The 18,409-nt window shown below is 41.0% G+C and overlaps 1 protein-coding gene across 6 annotated transcripts in view; it reads right to left on the bottom strand.

The window, feature by feature from the left end:
- Positions 1-18,409, bottom strand: part of si:ch211-285f17.1 (sickle tail protein homolog) — a 643,872-nt gene that overhangs the window by 377,185 nt on the left and 248,278 nt on the right. The window contains exon 1 of one of the 6 annotated variants that reach the window (XM_068007128.1): positions 11,109-11,202. The exons of the other annotated variants lie outside the window; for them this stretch is intronic. The gene's annotated coding sequence lies outside the window, so the exon portion shown is untranslated. Of the gene's footprint in view, positions 1-11,108; positions 11,203-18,409 lie in introns of those variants that run through there. 6 annotated transcript variants of the gene reach the window in all.

Here is an 18,409-nt window from a genome sequence, read left to right as displayed (position 1 = left end):
CTCTGTCAGGTCACCCCTCAACCTTCTCTTTTCTACAGAAAAGAGCCCCAGCCTATTTAGTCTTTCCTGATAAGTATATCCTCTCAGTTCTGGTTTCATCTTTGTGAATCTTTTTTGCACCTTCTTCAATGCCTCTATATGCTTTTTATAATATGGAGACCAGAACCGTGCACAGTACTCCGAATGTGGTCTAACCAAGGTTCTATATAAGATTAACATAAGTTCTCTGCTTTTCAATTCTATCACTCTAGAAATGCACCCCAGTGCTGGGTTTGCCTTTCTTATGACCTTATTAACCTGCATTGCTACTTTTAGTTATGTGTATCTGTACCCCAAGATCCCTTTTAGACTATTATTCAAGCAATATGTGGCCTCCTTATTCTTCCCACCAAATTGCCCTTCCTCATACTTATCTATATTGAAATTCATTCACCAAGTTTATTAATGTCTTCTTGCATTTTAATGCATTCTTCCTTTGTATTAACTACATCCCCCCCAATTTTGTGTTGGCCACAAATTTTGAAATTGTACTTCCAATTCCTGAGTCCAAATCATTGATGTAAATTGTGAACAACAGTGATCCCAGCACCGATCCCTGTGGAACACCACTTCCCACTTTTTGCCAGTCAGAATGGTTACTCTTAACCCCTACTCTCTGTTTTCTGTTTTGTAGCCAGCTTGCTATCCATTCTGCTACCTGTTCCTTGACTCCACATGCTCTGACCTAAGTCATGAGTCCATAATGAGTGAAGAAATTCCTCCTCATCTCAGTCTTAAATGGCCGACCCCTTATCCTGAGACTATGCTCCCTACCTCTAGACACTCCAGCCAGGGGAAACATCCTCTCAGCATCTACCCTGTCAAGCCCCCTCAGAATCTTATATGTTTCAATAGGATCACCTCTCATTCTTCTAAGCTCCAGTGAGTATTGGCCCATTCTGCTCAATCTCTCTTCATAGGGCAACCCTCTCATCCCAGGAATCAATCTAGTGAACCTTCGCTGATCCGCCTGTAAGGCAAGTATATCCTTCCTTAGATAAGGAGACCAAAATTGTACACAGTACTCCAGATGTGGTCTCACCAGGGCCCTATACAAGTGTAGTAAGACTTCCTTACTCTTGTACTCCAATCCCCTTGCAATAAAGGCCAACATACCATTTGCCTTCCTATTTGCTTGCTGTACCTGCATGTTAGCTTTCTGTGTTTCATGTATGAGGATAAATACAAACTTGGATACATTACACTCGGTCCCTTCATCTAAGTCATTACCTTGGTCTGAACTTTACACTCATTTCCTATTTCTTTTATCTTCAGACTTATGTTATAGTCACCAGATCCGAAACCCCATTTTACTAGTTTAAAGTCCTATCGACACCTCTATTTATCCTTTCCGCTAGGACTCTCCATTCCGGTTCAAGTGGAGCCCATCCCAGCAGTACTGCTCCTTAGAATCATAGAATCATAGAAGTTTACAACATGGAAACAGGCCCTTTGGCCCAACATGTCCATGTCGCCCAGTTTATACCACTAAGCTAGTCCCAATTGCCTGCACTTGGCCCATATCCCTCTAAACCCATCTTACCCATGTAACTGTCCAAATGCTATTTAAAAGACAAAATTGTACCCGCCTCTACGACTGCCTCTGGCAGCTCGTTCCAGACACTCACCACCCTTTGAGTGAAAAAATTGCCCCTCTGGACCCTTTTGTATTTCTCCCCTCTCACCTTAAATCTATGCCCCATCATTATAGACTCCCCTACCTTTGGGAAAAGATTTTGACTATCTACCTTATCTATGCCCCTCATTATTTTATAGACTTCTATAAGATCACCCCTCAACCTCCTACTCTCCAGGGAAAAAAGTCTCAGTCTATCCAACCTCTCCCTATAAGTCAAACCATCAAGTCCCGGTAGCATCCTAGTAAATCTTTTCTGCACTCTTTCTAGTTTAATAATATCCTTTCTATAATAGGGTGACCAGAACTGTACACAGTATTCCAAGTGTGGCCTTACTAATGTCTTGTACAACTTCAACAAGACATCCCAACTCCTGTATTCAATGTTCTGACCAATGAAACCAAGCACGCTGAATGCCTTCTTCACCACCCTATCCACCTGTGACTCCACTTTCAAGGAGCTATGAACCTGTACTCCTAGATCTCTTTGTTCTATAACTCTCCCCAACGCCCTACCATTAACGGAGTAGGTCCTGGCCCGATTCGATCTACCAAAATGCATCACCTCACATTTATCTAAATTAAACTCCATCTGCCATTCATCGGCCCACTGGCCCAATTTATCAAGATCCCGTTGCAATCCTAGATAACCTTCTTCACTGTCCACAATGCCACCAATCTTGGTGTCATCTGCAAACTTACTAACCATGCCTCCTAAATTCTCATCCAAATCATTAATACAAATAACAAATAACAGCGGACCCAGCACCGATCCCTGAGGCACACTGCTGGTCACAGGCCTCCAGTTTGAAAAACAATCCTTTACAACCACCCTCTGTCTTCTGTCGTCAATCCAATTTTGTATCCAATTGGCTACCTCACCTTGGATCCCGTGAGATTTAACCTTATGTAACAACCTACCATGCGATACCTTGTCAAAGGCTTTGCTAAAGTCCATGTAGACCACGTCTACTGCACAGCCCTCATTTAGGATCTCACCCATCTCTTGTGGTTCCGCACATAGATGACCTTGTTGATCCTTAAGAGGCCCTACTCTCTCCCTAGTTACTCTTTTGCCCTTTATGTATTTGTAGAAGCTCTTTGGATTCTCCTTTGCCTTATCTGCCAAAGCAATCTCATGTCCCCTTTTTGCCCTCCTGATTTCTCTCTTAACTCTACTCCGGCAATCTCTATACTCTTCAAGGGATCCACTTGATCCCAGCTGTCTATGCATGTCATATGCCTCCTTCTTCTTTTTGACTAGGGCCTCAATCTCCCGAGTCATCCAAGGTTCCCTACTTCTACCAGCCTTGCCCTTCATTTTATAAGGAATGTGCTTACCCTGAACCCTGGTTAACACACTTTTGAAAGCCTCCCACTTACCAGACGTCCCTTTGCCTGCCAACAGACTCTCCCAATCAACTTCTGAAAGTTCCTGTCTAATACCATCAAAATTGGCCTTCCTGTCCCAGTATCCCATGAAATGGAACCCCTCCTTCCCAAACCACTCTTTGAGCCACGCAATCACCTTCCTTATCTGCCTATCCTGTGCCAATTAGCACATGGCTCGGGTAGTGATCCCGAGATTACCACCCGTGAGGTCCTATTTTTTTTTAATTTAGTTCCTAATTTCTGATATTCCCTTAGCAGGACCTCCTCCCTTTTGTTCCTTATGTCATTGGTCCCAACAGGTGTCCACAAAAGGTGGGTTGGGAGTTATGGAAGATTGAAAAGATAGCATTGGTCAGGGGTAAATTTGGAGACACATTCTTGGTCAAATAGATTGATTTTCAGGACATTTTTAAAGGAGAAGAGAGATTAAAAAAATGGAGAGGTTTCGGGAGGGAATTCCAGGAGTGGAATTCCAGGAGTGGAATCCCAGAGGCTTAAGGGAGAAGGGGATGTGAAGAAGGTTGGAGTTAGATGAATGGAGTTTGTGAATGGGTAGTGAATGTTGTGATGGCAGTGTTCTTAATTGTATGATTTATATCAATGAGTGTTAATTGTATTCAGGCAGTGGGGATTCTCTTCTAGTCTTTTGTAGGAGAGCTTATCTAGGATGAGGTGTGTGCATAAGGGGGATCTCTGTGAATAAAAGTTCAGAAGCAACTAAAGACCAGGCTCTAGTATTCTATTCTTCACCACATGGCTATCCAATTTTAACAAGGGTGGGGCAAGGTCATGGAGGTATATAAAGATGAGAACAAATATTTAAAGGTAAAGTGAGATAGGGAGCCAATTAGAGCAATGCAAACCAGGAGGTTCCAGGTTCAATCCCCAGCCTGTGTTGTTGGCTAATCTCGGGCAGGGGAGCAGTTGTGCTGTTTTCGCAACCCTGGGCTCAAGGAAAATCAGCCTGGTTTCCACCTGTGATTGTTATCCAGTGACTTCCAATTGGAAAGTGTTCACGTTCAGTCTTTGGGTAAAGGCAGGATTGGACTTGATCGAGTACTTTGCTGACTTGCTGTTGAGGCTCATCAAAGTAGAATGCTTGGGAGAGAAAAGAGTTTCACAACATTTAGAGAACTGTCAGCGCATCGAAGAGAGGGGTGGAAAAAATTGGGGTGGGGAATCTGAATTTACAGCAGCCTTAGGACACAATTATTCTTGGTCTTTCCTGGAGGCTGTGTTCCTAAACCAACACTTGTTTAGAAGAATCCATTTGCAGTCTCTACCAGGGCACACTCAAAAATCAGTCGCTTATAATGGCAAAGATTGTGTACACAAATGAAACTCCTAAAGACCATTAAGAATAGTCTCATAATTTATACTACAGTAAGTGCTTTAACTGAAAACCCTTATAACACATAGCAACAACTTGCATTTATACAGTGCCTTAACGTAGTAAAACATCCCAAGGCGCTTTACAAGACCGTTATCAAACAAAATTTGCCACATAAGGAGATATTAGGACAGGTGACCAAAAGCTTGGTCAAAGAAGTAGGTTTTACAGAGCGTCTTAAAGGAGGAGTGAGCAGTAGAGAGGTGGAGAGGTTAAGGGAGAGAATTCCAGAGCTTAGGACCTAGGCAACTGATGGCACGGCCGCCAATGGTGGAGCGATTAAAATCGAGGATGCGCAAGAGGCCAGAATAGCAGAAGCGCAGAGATCTCTGAGGTTTGTAGGGCTGGAGGAGGTTACAGAGATAGCATGGTGCAAGGGCATGGAGGGATTTGAAAACAAGGATAAGAATTTTAAAATTGAGGCGTTGCTGGACTGGGCAGCAGAGTTTTAGATGAGCTCAAGTTTATGGAGGGTGGAAGATGGGAGACCAGCAGGAGAATATTGGACTAGTCGAATGTAGAGATAACAAAGGCATGGATGAGGGTTTCAGCGGCTGATGAGCTGAGGCAGGGGTGGAGACGGGCGATGCTACGGAGGTGGAAGTAGGAGGTCTTGGTAATGGAGCGGCTATGGGGACGGAATGGCTTTGGTCTTCCCAATATTTAGTTGGAGAACATTTCTGCTCATCTAGAACTGGGTTTCAGACAAGCAGCAAGACAAAATCAGAGGCAGTAGAGGGGTCGAGGGAGATGGTGGTGAGGTGAAGCTGGGTGCCGTCAGCATACATGTGGAACCTGATGCTGTGTTTTCAGATGATGTCGCCGATGGCAGCATGTAGATGAGAAATAGGAGGGGACCAAGGATAGATTCTTGGGGGACTTCAGGAGGTAATGGTGCGGGAGGGGGAAGAGAAGCCATTGCAGGTGATTCTCTGGCTGTGACTGGATAGATGGGAATGGAACCAGGCAAGGGCAGTCCCACCCAGCTGGATGATGGAGGAGAGGTGTTGGAGGAGGATGATGTGGTCAAGCGTAGGAAAGTCTGCAGACAGGTCGAGAAGGATGAGGAGGGATAGTTTACCATGGTCACAGTCACATAGGATGTCATTTGTGATTTTGATAAGGGCCGTTTCAGTGGTGTGGTAGGGGTGGAAACCTGATTGGAGGGATTCAAACATGGACATGAAATAATGGAAATTTACCTATTCGACTAAACCTATTCTCTATAAATCAAAAGGTGGTGTACAAGTAATCACATGACATAGAATCTTGCAGCACAGGAGGCCTTCATTCAGCCAGTCACGCCTGTGTCGACTCTTTGAAAGTGCAATCCAATTAATCCCACTCCCCCGCTCTTTCCCCATAGCCTTGCATATGTTTCCTTTGTCACAGTAAATACATTTTTAATGAACTTAAACTCATTACAGTTTGGGGGTTTTTAAGACCATCCAACATAAAGGCACTGCAACAGCCATAAGATGACATGATCCAGAAGCTGCGCCTTTTCTATACTCTGTCCTTGCAGAACCACACACACAAGGACCAACTATTATTCCACTTGCAGTAATTTGCCTACTGGATTTAATGTAAACTTGTGTTGTGCTACTCAATTCTCTTTAAAATGGCAGATATTTCCACACAAGACCAGAGGTTTACAGACTAAAGCCCTTAAATAACCTCATTTATATGTAAGTAACAAAAAGCTTAACAAAAGGCAAATACTTAAAAGTACAACACATGTGCAACAAACACAATGAGAATATCTGTAATAGGTTAACTACCTTCAGTAAACACAGTTTATGATTTAGTTCAAGTCGCTCTATCCATTTGACAAAGTTCTATGAATTCTGCCCATCTCTACTCCAGCATCATCTTCTCATAGAAGAGTAATTGCAGAACACCACCTTTCAGGAAATCTTCTCCTGTCACAACTACTGTTTTTAACTCCGATGTCAAAACCAACATTCTCATAGATGTTTTCCTTCTCATATCAAACAATATTTCACGCAACTTTAACATAGGAGATCGCAACAAATCAAACAATAATTTATGTTTGAAAACATTAGTCATATTTCAGTACAAACAAAAGGACTGTATGATTCCACTGACTGCAAAAAAAATTCAGTTGTACAAGTTAAATGAGGTTGTTACTTAATTGGATTAAAGTCTTCACAATGGAATAAACCAGCTTGTTTTACAGGAAAACCCTATTTATATCAAAGAGACCATCTGCAATTTAAACCAACCAACCAATCTGCTGTGACATCAAAGACGCCCTTTGAAGTTAAAGTCAAAGAGATAAACTATCCAGAATCAATCACAAAGCGGTAGAAATTTCTGTAGATTACCTTAGGTTTACATAAGCAACTAAAAATTATTCATCTGAAAATGTTTCTTCACTCTCCTACCCCCTTGCAGTTATTCTTTCCTGCTGCTGCTTATCTGGTGCCATGGCTGAGAGATATCAAGTGACCATCTTCTACATTACTTAGGTTTTCTACACACAATTCTATCTTCAAAAGGTTATGACCTGGTTTATGTCCAACAACTCAACTTTTAACTAAGTACCTTTCCACCTACTCCTATCCACCAGGGCAGACGGATTTGTAGAAGTATAAATAAAGGCACAGCTGTGTTTATAGGTTGTTAAATCTCTTCCACAGATCTCAATGCGCGCTAAGCACTTTTTTATTGCTGGTAACGGTAACACTGGTTGATTTGGCACTCTGCTAATTTGAAGGAAAAGTCTGCATATTCAGCAAATCACATGCCAGTGCTTTGCATTCAATTTTTGAGTAATTAAGTAGAGCTGAATACATTGCATGATACAATGAAAACACTGCAAGTACTTTACAAAGAGGAAGGGAAAATCTATCCATCACAAATCATTTCATTGCAACACTTGTACAGAGTGTGAACAATATTTTCAGTACATGACAAGATCATTCACTTGTTTTAAACAGCACTATTCAATGCTGTAGAAAGGATCCAAGCACATTCCACTGCTTAATTTCAACATTCCTTCAAAGCCCGTCATTGGATTTTCCCCTCTTAAGTAAATACACATTTTAACTTCAGACTAAAAACTTCATGGTAAAGTAATTTTATTTAACTGTACATTAGTAGATTTACAGTGATTTAACTCACTTTCAGCAAAAATTATTACTATATCCATGCCGTTCCAACATGGGCAAAGTCATCACTGAATTTGCGTTTAAAGTTGGTCAGACACATCTAGGCAATCGAAACCAATGCTCACATCTATGATCAAAGATGTGAGAGGCAGACACCCAGTGGGACACCGAAGCTTTCTCTTATTTGGACTGTCTTCTCAGTCAAAGGTACCATTATTTTTTCATACTCACTGTGTTAGTTTCATTTTAATATCTATGTTTACATTACTGCAGGTGATACTAAATTTTCTTAAGGGAAAACTAAAACTAACTTCCAGTAGCTGAACTGAAAAATTAGTAACATTACGGTGTATCATTATTTGAATTTAAATGTAATTCTATTTCCATTTTAAAAAAAAGAACGTCATTAATTTTTGTCGGTTTCTTTGGAGAAGATGATCTAAGTGGACAGAACACTCCATTACATAAGCTTGCAGACTTCGATTATTTTTTTTACATACAGCAGTGAATACTGACCAAATTTTCCTTTTGCTATAATGGTGTACTAAAAAGTTTCTTTTGCTTCTAGTGCATATAGCGTGTTTGTGGATGGCAGTGTAAATGTTGAATTTCCAATATCCCACAACCAGAAAAATGAAGGGATTGACACTGCTGGTATGTACAAGAGGGGAGCTGCATTATCATTCATTTTCTAGACAAAATAAGGTACTGCATAATTTGGTAGAAAGCTCACACTTTTTAATCAACAGATAGCCAGTAAATTCTCTAAACTGCAATGGTTCATAAATCGCATCTCTGCTCTGCCCGTCATTAAAAATCTGCATGAAAGCACACTATATTCACTGGATTTTATGGTAAGCAAATACCCAATTAGGTGTTGGTACAACCATTCGCCAGTCTTACTGCCTCACAAGCACTATCCCTTACCCTGGCCAATTTCTTTTTAAAAACAGGACATAGTTTATATGCAGCATCTGCTGTTAATCTTTCAGCTACCCCTATCCAGCCTAGACAATCTGATTTATAGATTGCACACATTGTCCAAAATAGTGACAACTATGTTTTTACTCTTCCTGGTCAGATCCTGGCACAACAGAAGCCAAGAAAAATTGTTTTCTGTGTGTTTTCCAAAGGGAAAGAAAGGTTTCAGCACACATTTGGCAATTGTACTGTACACTGCACTGAAAGTCTTGTCATCCACTAGCCAAGGCTGGAAAACATTCTTTGAGGCAGAGCAAAAATCTCAGGATCTGTGCATGCATGTCAGGTTTAAAGATGCCAGCCAGAGCTTGAGTGGAACACACTTAATCAACTCTTGAGTGAAATCAAAACCTTTATTGTTGTACTACATTTATACTGGAAATTGAACCAATGTCATTTTAACTCAGAACTTTACCAACTGGAAGAATTGACAAGACTTCTGATCTAAAGGAAGTGTTTGAAACGTAAACTCAGTGCTCAACTACACCGGCATCATCTTCAAACACAAAGCCTCCACTCTAGCAAGTCCCACATTTTTTTCAGGCCAAATACTTATTCAGTAAACTATAATTTTGTCAAATCCTGTTGGTTAACATAGTCTATTCAGAGGAATACAAAACTATTCATTAAGGTACCGGAAAGCTAAAAAAAGATTGAGTCGCCAGGAAGTATGCTAACAGTGGCACTCCCATCGGAACATCAGCTTCTAAATGCTGCTTCATTCTAAGCTAAACAATACTTCAGAGAAATCACCATATTTCCACTCCTTGCAAAGTCAAACACTAAACACAAAAAACAGATGTACTGCATCACTGCAGGTAGCTGAACAGGTTTGTAACAACCTCGTCAACCCCCCCTTGCCTTCTGGTATTGTTAAGATTCCATAAAAAGTTAAATATTAGCATAGTTGGACAACTTGTAATAATCAAAGCTAAGAATCTTAATGTGATCAAAGAAGCATGCAAATCAAAATATTTCTGTCAACTAGCCGACATCATGCACAATGGCAACATTAACATCAATCTCATTTGAGTTTACTGGAGCCAGCTTTCAGTCCCTGCTGCCCAGACCTGACCTAATGTTTTAAAAGTTAATTGTAAATTCCATGCATGTAATAAATATGCTGGGAATTTGTCCTTAAAGTGAGTGACTCCTTCCTCTCCCTCTTTAACATACTCAGAACACCTCCCCCACCCCCAATGCGTACACACACACACACACAGCACAGTTCCCTGCTTTACACCCTCACAGACAGAACATTCTACTCCATTACCTCAAGAGACTTGACGCTCATTAGGCACAACATTCCAAGGATTTCCCTCGTCAGCAAACGAAAAGGAATGTGCTATAGCCATAGGTATTTCCAGAAAAAAAACATTTATTATAGCCCAGCAGTTCTGTTTAAATTTCTATTCCTCACAGTACCGAGTTGTGATACAATAGACTGCAGAACAACAAGATTTCCTACTGCACGTTAGAACATAATTTAATGTGTTACGTCCTTTGGTGATACTTGTAATGGAAGCATGCATTCAGAATGTCACATTCCAGTTTATTGTTCTATCAGATTAAAAGATCTATGAGAGTGTAGTATTCCACAAAAAATAAGTACAGAATCCATAACATATTTGCTCTTGGTTTTCCCAGAACAGCAGCTTAGTAAGAAACATGTATCTTTTCAGCCTTGTATCAGTAATTCAACTGGATTACTTACTCATCATTTCTGCAGAATTTGCTTTATGCCTCGATTTGCAGTCAAGCTCCACAGTCGCTGGAGGTTCACAAGCAGTTTTTAATGCTGTGGCTGCGAAAGTCACATGAAATTGCCAGAAAATGCAAGTTTCGGGAGGTGAATTCCTACCTCAAACACTGCTGTTCTGTCTTTAACTGGCAACACAGTCTTCACTGTCTGCATTTTAAAACTTCATTACGAAGCTTTTAAACCACATGAATCCAATCTGACCACTAACTTTGGTCACATTTACTCTTTTGAGTTCACACCAGAGCTACAATTAACATAGTACAGCCGAAAATAACTACTTACTGGATATAATTATAGGTTAAACCCAATATGGTCAAGACACTCCTAATCATAAATGGCTAACAGCTATGTTAATGAGGCAAGTCTTTTACTAAGTAAAAGGATAAAGAATAAGTATCCCCTATGTTTCACTTTCACAGGCTGCTTTAGTTTCCATTCCACATAAAAAATACCTGTAGTTCTGGAAATGTTTCTGGCAAAAGTAATACCAGGCAGCTCTGTTTAAAAGCTTGGACAAATGAGACAGGAAGTAAGACAATTTTTTTGGTTAACTTGTGTTTCTGGTGATGCAGGCTGTAGAAGAGATGCTGTCTCATTTAAAAGTCTGAGTAAGTCCAGATGATGTGCATAATTGTGTGCCGCCTTCTTTTCAAGTATCATAGGGAAAATAAATACAACCTCACTATTCAATCATTGTATCAATATGACAAAGAATACAAGTTTTATTCAGCTCATTAGCAAAGATGAAAAATGCTAAATAGAATAATTACATACCTACATTCCTGTGGTAGCTTAAAAATTTAGTACACAAGTCCACAAACAGCTGATTGCGTTTCACTTCCACAGTAATCTGGAAATGTTTCCCAAACCATACAAAATCTCTCGGCACTTAATACTTCTTTTAGTCTGAAGCTGTTTTTACATTCACCGTTGTTAAGCAACCTGCTAAAACAAACTTATCATTGAACAAGGTCACCATGCCCCTTTGAAAAACTGCTTTATGTTCCTGTCGAGATGCATCCTTGTCCAGATGATGGTGTTGTACAGCACCATAGAGAACTTTTGAGGCAACAGAAAATGTCCTTGTGAACTCAGGTTAGAAGGAAAGCATATGGAGGATTTCCTGCAGGGCTCTCCCATGGAGACACAAATGGGAAGGGGTGGAATTTGTGTGCTAAGTTCCTATGTTCACTGGTTGTAAACAACTCAAAAGAGGAGGACTAGCTCCAGTTGAATAGGTTCATTACTGCTCTCCAATCTACTGGCCCCATCCACCATGAAACAATTGCTGATCAAAGATTTACTCTTGAAACTACAAATCTGACAGGAAGCAGGTTGACAGCACCTATTGTTACCACAGCTTTGAGGTTGAAGTTTGAAACTCTATTTGAATCAAACTCAAGAGGGTTAGTAGTTAAAGAGGCACCATGTAAGTCACAGGGGAACAGTTCAGGAGGGCAGCCACACGTTATTTTTGTCACGTGGGTGTTTGAGACACAGCAATGCATTTCTGCTAGATTTAAGTCTCTACGTTGTGATGTTTGGAAAACACAGAAAAATGTTTGCACTTTTATATAAAAACAATGGTCCTTTAAATCTGAAGCAAAGCTAAGATCTTATTGTAATCTTTTTAATCATCAGAGTGCAAGGGCGATGGTGAGATGTCTCACAGCAATGTTTTCCATCCATTATTGATGTCACAAGCAATTTAGTAAAGTCGTTCATGCAGATCTGTATTATGCCCTGCAGAAAATACAAATATAGCCAAGTGAACCAACACTATATATATTTAGCAAACAAAGCATAAGTTACTATTTTGGTAAATTGTCAGGAAAATCATAATTTTTCCCCATTATCAATTACTTTTAAACCTTGTAGCAATTTTTTCCATTCTGATTCCGTAAGGTCAGCATTACTACAGACCAGAATGATGAGCAGACCACAGAGTAAAGCATTAAATTTAATTTCAGAACAAACCAATATTAAATATGAAACAAAGAAGGGCACTTTCCAAACAGAACAAGTTTTCACAAGACAAAAGACTGCCTGCAGAAGATTATAGGAACACAGGGACAGGAATAGGCCATTCAGCCCCTCGAGCCTGTTCCGCCATTCAATTAGATCATGGCTGATCTGTATCTTAACTCCATCTACCCGCCTTGGTTCCCTAACCCTTAATACCCTTGATTAACAAAAATCTATCAATCTCAGTTTTGAAATTTTCAACTGACTTGGCCACAACAGCTTCTTTTTTTAAGGAGGGGAGGGGTTCCAGATTTCTACTTCCTTTTGTGTGAAGAAGTGCTTCTTGACATCACCCCTGAACAGCCTAGCTCTAATTTAAAGTTATGCCCCCTTTGTTCTGGGCTTCCCCACCAGAGGAAATAGTTTCTCTCTACCCACCCTATCAACTCCTGTAATCATCTTAAACACCTCAATTAGATCACCCCTTAATCTTATATACTCAAGGGAATACAAGCCTAGTCTCTGCAACCTGTCCTCATAACTTAAACTTTTTAACCTTTTATATCATTCGGATGAATCTGTGCTGCACCCCCTCCAAGGCCAATATATCCTTCCTGAGGTGCAGTGCCCAAAACTGAATCCCACATTTCAAAAGGTATCACTGCTACAAATGCTAGGCCCATTAGTGCATTATTTTGCTTAGTTTTTGTTGTACTCAACAGGCTTGTCCCCAGACTCGCCCAATATGCATGTGCGGACCAATGCTTCTGTGACTGCATAAGGGTCACAATTAGCAGATGGACGGCGGTTTTCAAAGTAGCCTTTCTTGTCCTGGCCCACAGATCGAGGGATTTCTAAATGGGGTCGAACCAAAGCTTTATGTAACTGTAACATAACTTCCACCCCTTGGTATTCCAGCCCCGTTGAGATAAAGGCCAACATTCTATTAGCCTTTATAATTATTTTTTGTATCTGTCCACTAGTTTTTAGTGATTTCTGTAATTGGACCCCATAATCTCTGTGCACCTCCACAGTTCCTAGCTTCTCGCCATTTAGAAAATACTCTGACCTATCTTTCTTAGGTCCAAAGTGCATCACCATCTTTACAGCATCATGCTTTAGATGAGTGAGTAGGTATACACGAAAGCAAAAATGTAGCTCTCAGGGTTGTCCAAATGTTAGTGCACTCATGGTACAGGCATCATGGAAGTCTTTTGTAAAACTGAAAAATAGTATAACATAAGAATCTAGTAATATTGCATTGGTCTTGAATGTCAAAAGCTTTGCATTGCATATTGGAGGTCAGGGAGTCATTAGCTAACTAGCTTTTATATTTCAGGAGCACAACAGGCTGCATATCTCTTGACTTATTAAAGAACGTGTGATTGACGTTGGCAAATATAAATGGTTAGTTGAGGATAGTTGTACTTGTGACTCCTGCAGAGCTGTATTACTACCAGACCTTCTACCAGACTACGAAGCTATACTTACTAATCCAAAAGAATGTCAATTTTGCATAATCGTTTGCTAAATCTAATACCCTTTCAAAATAGTCTGTGATCAGAGTACAAGCAATGCACCTGAATTAAGTTGGATAAGATCCACCTCACTCAGAGTTCTTATTTCTAAGGTAACCATCAAAGGGTGCTCAAAGGTTTCACATCTTCAATCCCATCAACCTAAAAAGGTAGGTGACTGCAATCTCTGCAAGGTCCATGGAATCATGATAGTTTAACAGCACAGAAGGTGGCCATTCAGCCCATTGTCTCTTTGCTACAACAATCTAAAACTAATCCCAATGCTTTGCTCTCTCCCCATAGCCCTGTATCTGCCTCTACTTTAAATATGTATCCAACTTTCCTTTAAAAGGTGCACTAGTCTCAGCCTCAACCATTCCCTGTGGCAAAGGATTCCATGATCTAACAGCGACAACAACAACTTGCATTTATATTGCATGTTTAATGTCAAAAAATGTCCCAAAGCACTTCACAGAGGCATAATCAAAGAAAAATGGTCACCAAGCCAAAGGAGATATTAGGAGGGATGACCAAAAGCTTGGTTGAAGAGGTGGGATTTAAAGAGAGTCTTAAAGGCAGAGAGGGGGTTGGAAAGCGGAGGTGTTTAGGGAGGGAATTCCTGAGTGTGGGGCCTAGGTGGCTAAAGGCATGCCTGCCAGTGGTGGGGTGAAGAGAGGGGGTGATGCACAAGATGCCAGAGTCAGATGCTGTGGCAGGGGCAGAAACCTGATTGGAGAGATTCAGAGTTGTGGGAAAGATGGGCATGAATTTGGGAGACAACATGTTCAAGAAATTTGGAGAGGAGTGAATGGAAATGGGGTGGCAGTTTACAAGGGCAGAAGGGTCAATGGTGCTTTTTTTTTGAAAAGATGGATGATGAAAGCGGTTTTGAAAGGGAGAGGACAGTACTTGAGGAGAGGAAACCATTTACAATGTCAGCTAGGAAGGGCCAGGAAGGGAAGTTGGGCAGTCAGTGTTTTATTGGGAATGGGGTTACGTGTGGGTCTCATGGGCAAGATGAGCTCAGAGAGGGCATCTGGGAAGATAGCAGAGAAAGTAGAGAATGACGTGAGTTCAGGGCTAAGGCAAATAAATGCTTGCAGGGAGATTTGGCTTGGTAGCTAAATGGATGGTTTCCATCTTAGTGATCAAGAAGTCAATGAGCTCCTCACGCTTCTTGTTGGAAGTGAGGGTGGTTGGTTGTGGAGAAAAGAAGCCAGTGGTTATCTTTGCTCTCCAGGATGATCCTGGAGTAGTGAGAGGTTTTGGCAAAGGAGACTGAGGCCTAATTGCGCTTGATGTGGCACGGCCAAATTTGGTAATGGATTGCTAAACCAGTTGTGTGCCAGATATGCTCAAATCTGCACCAACTATTAGCATAGAGAGATTTCTCTCACAACCCATCGTTACTCCTTTAGTGACAAGTTTAAATTGATAAATCTTTATCCCCGACAACCCCAACCAGGAGAAATAGTCTTTCCTTATTCAGCCCCCTCAAAACCCTTCATAATTTTAAAAACGGAATCTCCTTAACCTTCTTTGCTCCAGTGGGAATAGTCCCAGTACTCAAGTCTCTCCTCATAACTATATGAGCCTTAGCTCAGTGGTGGCACTTGAGTAACACGATTTGATTTTTCAAGCCTTTGTTGAAGTCTGATGAAGACCACCTTCTTCCTCACCAACATCTCTTCAGGTTGCATTCAGGTTATGTCTGAAGAAGTTGGTTTCAAGGGATGTATGATAACCATGTTTAGCACTCAAGAAATATTCCTTCCAATAGCTTTGCCTTTTCTTAATGAAATACCTACTGTTTTATTTTCTATCTTCCTTAGTGTGGGAGGGTAAGGCAGTACGTTTTGCTCAGTGTGTCTGCCATTTTGTTTAGAAAAAAGGTGTCACCCTTGGCTCAGTAATAGCATTCTCGCCTGAGTCAGTAGGTTGTGGGTTCAAGTCCCATTCCAGAGACTTGAGCACATAATATAGGCCAACACTTCAGTGCAGTACTAAGAGAGTACTGCACTGTCAGAGGTCCTGTTTTTCAGTTGAGATATTAAACCGAGGCCCCATCTGCGCTCTCAGGTGAATGTAAAAGATCCTATGGCACGATTCGAAGAACAGCAGGGGAGTTCTCCTGGCGTCCTGGCCAATATTTATCTTTCAACCAACATCACGAGAACAGATTATCTAGCTATTATCTCATTGCTGTTTGTGCAAATTGGCTGCCTCGTTTCCCTACATTACAATAGGGAAACGAGACTACACTTCAAAAATACTAAAGCGCGTTGGGACGTCCCAAGGTCCTGGAAGGTGCAGTATAAATACAAATTCTTTGTTTTTTTATCTTTGGTATCATCCTGATGTTGAACTGCACTTCATGCAAAAGTTTATGCTCTACATGCTTTGGTTACTAGTTGAACAAAACAAAGAAAAATTCACTGCATAAGCACAAACACTATGCTTGCATATGTAGATAATTAGACTATTAACTGCTACCTGCCCACACAGCTGTTAAGCAGTTTTGCAAACATTTGAATAGGTATGCAAATGAAAACTAGATCACCCAAAAAAGCACTCAAAATAATTTTAGTTTTGTACCCCAATTCAAGATATAAAACACAAGCATCAAACCAAATCCATAATGTTGTAATTTACTCCACCAATGTTGAACAGGTTAAGAGATCTTAGCAAAGATTACAGCAGCATATCTATCTCTGTTAGATATGTACTTTGTTGTATTTACTGTCACAGGTAATATTAGTGATATATGTACTAATGCTGATTTAGTGAACATCGAAAAAGGGGGAGGAACAAGAGATGCAATAAAATAAAATCAATACTGGATTAAATTCAAAATGAATCCACCATCACAAATGGTGCAATTTTTAATTGATTCAATATGCTTTCTTCCAATGAGACTATATGCCAATAAACACAGGAAGAGTTCCCAGCTGCTTAAATGAAACAAAGTGTAATTCTAAGATGGACATTTAAAATATCTGGATTAGAAATGAAAAATGTCTTTCCAAGGAACCAAAGGGTTATTGGCAGAGGACTAATTAAACTGTTTCACAGAGATATAAAGGTTGGAAAATAGCTGGGGAAAATTCCTTTAAACACCAAGGTTTGAGGATGGCCTACATAACAGTCACCAGACTTCAAAAGTAATTAATTGTGTGAAGGGCTTTGAGACATTTTGGCACAATAAGGCTCTACAGTATATGAATGCAAGCATTTATATACTTACTGAATAAAGAGGCTATATCTATCTATAATATATTAATCTTGCATACATGCACACTCTGTGCAAATAATATTTACTTTCTGTAACACTCTCTTGTCATGCCAATGTCACACTTAAATTTAACTATTCATTTTACTTACTGCTAATTGCATTCTGAAGATTGGCCCTCAAGGTAGCTGGCGATGTTGCTAACTTACTTGATTGATCTCTTAGCTGCACCTCCAAGATAGATTGTGCTATTAACCACAGCACCATTCATCTTAGAGTCCCTATAGGCCCAATGTTGGCTCCCTCCTCCCTTCACTACGTTTGCATCTCCCACTGTTGCCTTCCCCCCTTTGGGATGCCCACTTCCCCTAGAGTGACCCCATTCCAATCTCAAGGCCCAAAAATCACTAACCCCTTTCCCCCCAGTGGCAAAAATTATGTTCTGAACTATTACCCAGAACTGGCTACCTTTTTAACATCAGTAGCTTTTTCCAATCCAGGAGGACGGGGGATCCTCAGGTCCCAAAGTCAATTTGCTGCGGTGAAGGGAAGAGTGACAGATGGAAGAGGTAATATCCTGAAAGCGATGACCTGGGGAAACCTAGCTTATTTAAATAATTTAGGTTTTCCCAGCTAACTGGTCAGGAAACCTATTTCTGAAATGCGCTGTCCTGCCACTGCCATGTCTTTTCACTGTGACCCATTCAACCACCCTATACTGTCTCCCTCCACTCCCTCTTGCTACCTCTTATTGCTCTCAACCCCCATGATAACGACCATGCTTTCCACCTACTGCCAACCCCACCAAGAAAACACCATCATCATGCATCTGTGAGCGGCACCCTGCAAAGCCCTTTCAAGTACTTCCACACCCCATACCATCATCTCCAAGTCCACCCTCACACCCAACAGTTCTGTCTCGGTGCTTCCATAATCAAGAACCAATCTCGCACTCCTCCCAAATTCAGAACCCCCCAGTTCATAACCCTTTCTCACTCCTACCAGATCTGGTACAACACCCTCCACCCCCAACAACAGCGTTCCTAAACACCATGATCATCTTTTCTTGGTCGTTCACATCTCAACCATCTTTCCGGTTCTCCCAAGCCCTTCCTCTGCTGCCACCCCCCCCACCCCCCACCAATGCTCCCAAGCCCCACGACTTCCATTCCCAAATCTCCAGGACCACTCCCAGACCCTTTCACTGCCCCCCCCACCCCACCGAATGCTCCCAAGCCCCACGATCTCCATTCTCAAATCCCCAGGACCACCCTCCAGCAATACAAATCCACACAGCCCACCCCCCCCAAATCTCTAGTACCATTATACACAATTTGTACAACCTACATCCTACCTGCCTGCAG

This window comes from Heptranchias perlo, chromosome 2 (assembly GCF_035084215.1).
Source record: "Heptranchias perlo isolate sHepPer1 chromosome 2, sHepPer1.hap1, whole genome shotgun sequence".
In the NCBI taxonomy this organism is placed as follows: Eukaryota; Metazoa; Chordata; class Chondrichthyes; order Hexanchiformes; family Hexanchidae; genus Heptranchias; species Heptranchias perlo.
This window is presented reverse-complemented; position numbering and strand designations above follow the sequence as displayed.